The sequence below is a fragment of the Gossypium hirsutum genome, chromosome A08, assembly GCF_007990345.1.
Source record: "Gossypium hirsutum isolate 1008001.06 chromosome A08, Gossypium_hirsutum_v2.1, whole genome shotgun sequence".
Classification (NCBI taxonomy): Eukaryota; Viridiplantae; Streptophyta; class Magnoliopsida; order Malvales; family Malvaceae; genus Gossypium; species Gossypium hirsutum.
The window spans coordinates 116,066,221-116,073,300 of NC_053431.1; positions in this window are offsets into that span (position 1 = coordinate 116,066,221).

Below are 7,080 nucleotides of genomic sequence, written 5' to 3' on the forward strand. Positions count from 1 at the left end.
ATGCCATTCGCGCCCTCCTGTCCACAGACCTATGGGAACGGTTCTTCGCTATTACCAAACCCACTTATTTAGAGCTAACTTTAGAATTATGCTCTACTTTTCTTTTACAGGTGGTGATGACAAATAATAACGACCTAGGCACCATTCACTTCCGATTAGGCGGTCTAGTTCGTGAGATAAGTGTCCCAGAGTTTGGAGTTACTCTGAGACTTTACACCGATGAGTTTATAGAGGAGGAGGACATGAATGCACTACCACACAATATCCATATCTCCCCCTCGTTGTGCTGGAAGGCTTTGGCACCACTCTCTTCCACCTACGGCCTCAGCCACTCGAAGGCCTCAGCTCTCGCTCCGTCCCTCTGCTATCTCCATGCCATATTGGCACACACCTTGATCGGGAGGAGAGAAAGCACTGTCATCGTCAACACTCACGATGCCTACTATTTATGGTGCATGGTGAATGTATACGTGACTGACTTGGCATACTTCATTGCTTTCGCCATTCGCCATCAGGCCGAGCGGCATAGGAAAGGAGTGATCTCCATCGGCCCCTTACGTGACGCGCCTTGCCAGACACTTCGGCCTCCTCAACACCGTGGCCCAGTCATCAGCGCTTACCCTGATAGGTCAGATGTCCCCACAGGATATCACGACTATGTTACACATGAGGATGATCGAGCGCCGACGTGGGACTGATCCTCCTCAGTACCGTCTATCACATGCCATTGACGAGGAGGATCTTAAGGACATCCCTGATGATGTTACCCCACAGCATGAGGAGCCTTCCACTGCGCCATCTAGGGAATGACCAGTTCATGCGACTGCTTCATTGGCACATCTTTTTGACCGACTCACCCACTTTGAGCAGTATTACACTACACAGTTCGAGATGATTCACGAGCGAGATCGGTGACGGGACCGACAGATGGACGATATGCAGGCTATGAGGCAGCAGCTGTGCCAGTACTTTCACATTGCCACTCCAGCACCACCACCTGAGGGCCCCACCGACGAGGATCATTGAATCCTCCTTTTTTTATTTATTCTTATTTTTATTATATTATATTTATTTTATTTTTATTTTTCTTTTGATTTTTATTTTTATTTTCATTTCAATTTTATTATTTTATTTTGAAAGACATATCTATATTAGTAAATTTTACTTTTTCCATTTTCTAGTATTTCTAACAAGTAATTCTATTACGCTCTCTTCCACACCAACTCTTAATAAGCTTTTCATAATTCTACAGACTTCCAAGCAAAGCTGCTAGGAATATTTTACGGAATGAGGAAACAAAATGGAAATAATACCTCACGAGTGCCATGTTCAATGACCCAATTTCTTCATCTAGCCAAGAACAATGGTAGCTACCACTTTCCCCGAACACTCCATCCTCAGAATCAAGCTCCACATCCATATAATAGGGAGTTTCACCTCCTTTCCTCTTATGATTTTCTTTATTTTAAATAATCTATCTCTATACATTGAGGGCAATGTACATCTTAAGTGTGGGGGGTGAACAGGAAACCTAACTTTTTGCATTATTCTTAAATCCCTGAATTTGGTCTTGTGCTTAAGTGATTTTCTCATAATATATTGATAGAATGAATTCTGATTGATCTATAATTATTGTTGATATGTCATGAATTAGACCAAGGGAATTATGCATGATTATTTGATTATTGGACCTTAAAGAATCGAGCATGATAAGTTGATATTTTGAGAAATAAAATTTTTAGACCATTTCTTCTAAATTGAGGTATTATCTTGAAATCCTAAGTATACAGAAATGACATCAAAAACCCAAATTTTTGGTGAGATTTTTTAGCCTTTTGAGCATGTAGCTTTTTTTCTTGTTCACTTCTTTTGTGGTTTGAATGTGTCAACATTGAACTTTTATTCTAGAACTTGCTTCGATTATACATGTTGAGATCACACGTATGATTTGATATACTGAGATGATAAAGGCACTTAGAATTTAACCCATTTACTCTATAAAAAGCCTTCCCACATAATTAAACCCTTAGCGAACCCCATTTGAGCCTACTAACATTTTTTATTGATTAACCCTTAACATTAACCCATTAGCCTATTATTGTTGAAATCCTCTTACTTAATTTACCTTTTTATCGAGATTAAATTTAATATTATTACCTCACTATGTTCCCATTTTTTGTTACTGAATCTTGAAGTATGATTTCTATATTATATTGACTTGATTTGTTCTGAAAAAAAATGTAATTCTCAGCAAGATAAAGTTGTCATGAACTCATGTAAAATAGTTTTAGATATTTGTTTGTGGTTCAGTAATTAAGTTTTTGATAGTGGGGTAACATATTGAAATTATCTCGATTCTAACCCCTGTTCTTTAGCTTGTATCCATACCTGTAACCTAAACCCTATTACAACCATGCAAAGACCTTTTGATTAGTGTATCATATCATTTACAAGTGGTGGAGATTTGATTTTCATGCAAGCCTATGGTAATAAATTTTCATGTTAGGCAATCGAGTGCTTAATCTTGAACCTTAAACACTTGAGTGATTTGAGTGAATCTTTAGTGAGGATGTCATCTCTTGTATATTTAGGACTGGATTTAATTACTTAGAGGAAGGAGATTACCTATGATTTTATTATCAAAATATCCGATTTAGATTGTTTGAGGCTTTTAATACATCTATAGTTAAATTCTCACTGTATGATTTTCCGTGGAATAGTTTGTAACATTATCAATACTGATCATGTGATTAAAAAGAATGAATGCTAGCAGCAAATGAGAGTGTTGCTTGAGGACAAATGCTTAAGTGTGGGGGTATTTGATAAACGCCAAATTATACATAGTTTTACCCCAAATACTTATCATATTTATGGATGTTTACTACTAGATTTGTGGATTTTGGTGCTCTTAATCCGGTTATTTCATGTTTTGTACTCAGGAGAGCACCAAGAGTCAAAAGGACCCAAAAACGAGCTAAAAAGGGACAAAATAGACCAAATCGGGAAGATCACACAGCTTATGCCTTGCCACACGGGCATCTCACACGCCCCTGGCCTTCGGGGGTGTCGACCAAGGTTTACACGATTCACACGGCCTAGCCATTAAGCCCACACGGCCGTGGCAATTTAAAGGATCGAACACGGCCTGGCAGTCATGTCACACGACCGTGGCACACGGGCGTGTCCCTTTTTCAAAGAGTTGTATTTTACACGAAAAAGGGTAGTTAGGGAGAAAAAAAACCAATCTAAAGCCTATATAAACACCCTAACTATGACCTAAAGAAGGGGGCCTCTTCCAGAACTTTTTTGGAATACAGAACCACATGCCGGGAATTACTTGAAAGAAGCTAGACGATCCATCCCAAAAGCTGGAGCTACTCCAAGACTGAAGATCTGTCTCAGAATTCCTTAAGGGGTTTTAGAGTTTTTCTTCATGTTTTGTTATTTTTATACTTTTGAGATGTACTCTTATTTTATTATGAACTAAACTCCTTAGATATCTAAGGGGGATAAAACCTATGATGGATCTTGTTATTATTATCTGAACTATATGATAAATACTTGATTTGTTCTTAATTATGTGTTCTTAATGCTTAAGTTAATATTCCAAGTATTAATTCATGATTTGATGTGCTTATGCAGAGGAGGAATAGACCCTGCCTAAGAGTAGATTTGGCATAATTAAGCGGAGTTGATCGAATGCCTAGAAATAGGGTTACGAGATTTTGCCGGATTAGGGTGAAACCTAATATGGGAGTCCATAGAGTGATTTACTACTTCCCTAGGGGTTTTAATTAAGAAATAAATTTCGATTAATTCAACTGAGGGTTAGACGTTATTAGTCTCGAAAGGGATAATAACATAGGTTAAGGAGTCTCATGGATCAAGTCAAGTGAATAAATCGTCCGGTTCAGAGTCAGATAACAAGTGAATTCTAGGTGGATTCCTCATTGGGTGTCGTCTTTATCAATTTCTTTTCTTCAAGTCTTTGTCCAAATTTTCTCTTCGCTTTAATTAAAATAGTTAATTAGTTTAGATAATTAGTTTAATAAATAAACCCTTTTATTCCTAGGCTAGATAATAAAAAGATAGTTATTACTAGTACTTTTGGTTCCTTTGGGTACGATATCCCGGTCGTGCCATTACTATACTATTGTTTGATAGGTGCGCTTGCCTTTTCGTCGTGATAATAGTTAGTCTAGGTTTGATCTTCATTATAAATATTTATTACTTGTTATGAATCACGCGATCAGAAGGGCTTACAAACCAGAGTTAGTGGCAACACTCAAGATGAACTCGATATTGAATGTAGGCATGCCTAAGCCTATTTATGCGGATCAACAAGATCCCGACCGAGGCAAGTCACAATGGGGGGAAGCAAGAGCGATGACCTCTTACGATCGACATGTACAAGAGAGAAATATAGTGTGAGTTAGGCGACAGCGGAGAAATAAGCTGAGGCAAAAGTTCCGAGAGACAGAAGGACCCAATAGAGAGAAGTTAGGAATTAGTCGAGGCATCAAGATTGGTCCAACATGAGCCAAACTAGTGCCATTCTAAGAATGCAACGAGGGCATAGGTATAATACCCATCACTCGTCTCCGACATCAAATTAGGGTTATGGGATGCTACAACAATTCACTAATCAATAATGTACAATTTCATCTCAAAATTAAATTTATTCACCCATTAATAAATAACCATTGAATAATCATGCTAATCATACAGAAACGAGACTTAAATTGAGCCTAGGAAACTCTAGAATCAATTTAGAAACAAGTAGGGACTAATTCAAAATAAAACATAAAAGTATGGTAAAAACAAAAAACAACCACACGATCATGTGGCCAAGCTGTGTGACAGCATAATGCTATATGGTTCTATGGGACAAGACCATGTTGTTCAACCGTGCGTGAGGACTAAAACTATGTGGGTAGAGGTACACGACTGTGTCTCCAAACCCTGTAACTAATTGTGGCGGTGTGTGCCAAATGAAAACTAAATCACACAAACCATGAGCTCGTGTATGGAACACGGTCGTGTGTGAGGCCATGTTTCAACTCGTGTAACCTGAAATGTGCCTTCAAACGTAAGTCATACCATTTCATGCTTACTTAAGCTACAAGTATATCATTAATCAATCATTCAACCTATTCAAAACACACTAAAATCATGCCAAAACATAACATTTACCCATTTCTAGCCAATATGTCATAGGGCACCATCACAAACAACAATCAAATCTAACATTCAATGTCATTTCTAACAAATTCAAGCTTGTTTAAACAATTTTATACAAAATTTCAAATGCCACAAATTCTTTAACAACTAACAAGCCATATATTGAAGTATATATATAAGCACATATTTAACAATATATACCAATTCACTTAATCAACTAAAACATCTCAAATCAAAATCAAAGTACAATGTCATAACCATTTACCATTAAACAAGTAACCAAAGACCAACTATACATATATGGTACTCAATATTCCATCTACCATGCAATTAAACTTTCAAAACCATTTTAACTATTATATCATCACATACCACATCAACTATAATCAATCACATCATTATATTAACAAATTCACATGACTAGGAAATCTCAAACACACTTTAGTTACATCAAACACTTATGTACACAACTTCACTCCTATTACATGCCATATATCCCAAAATAAACGTTTTCAAAGTCTACCAAAAGATAGCTAGATAGTGTGATCTTCAAGTTGATTCCATAGCCCGATTCCGCAAAACGATATCTACAAGAAAACAGGAAAATTGACACAAGTAAGCTTTCATGAGCTTAGTAAGTTCACAAGTTGAAATGATATAACTTACCTTGAAAACATAGTTTAATAATTAACAAACTCATTAACTAACATTAACCCACAAGCATTCAATAGGTGAGTTTTATAATATGAGTTATTTAATCATCTCATTTGTGCGATATCATACCTTATCAAGTAGCGATACAATATCGAAAATCCTAAGCACATATACAAGTCATCCACAATGTGTTATAACCAAATATCAAATACATATCAACATCATGTCATTTAACCATTGAAATTCAACTGATGAACTATATGAATAGATACGGATATACGGTTATCCACTCAAAACACACCAGAATGCTCAATCGAGCAAATTCAACCAAGAACACACCTAGGCACCAAGTGCCTAACCCACAGGCTTTACACCCGCCCCTTGAAACACGCCAAAATCACTGTAAATATAACTCGGTAATCCACAACAAATGCTAGACTCCGGTATATTAAGTGTATAATAACAAGTCAAGAATCATCATCCCATCACAATTCAATCTCGTATACAAAATAATTTATTGGCATGTCAATTGTATCTTATCCTATGTTCATCTAGTCTCGATATACAAAATCATATAACATTTTATAATTCAATCACTTTCTCACCTTGTATCAATTTGTGACAATTTAATTATATATACACATATTCAACAAACCAAAATTCACAAGTCAATATAGTATTACAAATTATACTAAATTAAACCGTATGAGCTTACCAGGGCTAAAGAACAAAAATTGTAATATCAGGGACTAATAAACAATTTTCTCTTTTTCACGATTATCTATCGGCCCTTGATCTGAACAATAATTTACTTCAATTATCAACCCCAAATACTTTATAATAATCCATTTAAGGCATATGACTTCTTTATTGACATTTTTTTACAATTCCCCTAAACTTTTACATTTTATTCAATTTAGTCCATAAAACCGAAACAAGCTTATTTTCACAATTAATCCATAAACACATTGTATCGAATTATCAACCATATCTATATAGACCTTTAATATTAAAATTTTACATGAAAATCCTACCAAATTTAACATACTTCCAATTTAGTCCTTAAACTTAAAAACTATACAAAATCATTTTACAAAATAGTCCTATTTCAACATCAAGATTTAAAATCAAGCATAAACATCAAGAAAGCTTCAAGAACAACAATGATAAGTTTTCAAATCTTTGATAGTATTTCAAAATAGTCCCTGGGCTAGATAGATTAAGCTGCAACAATCTCAAAACATA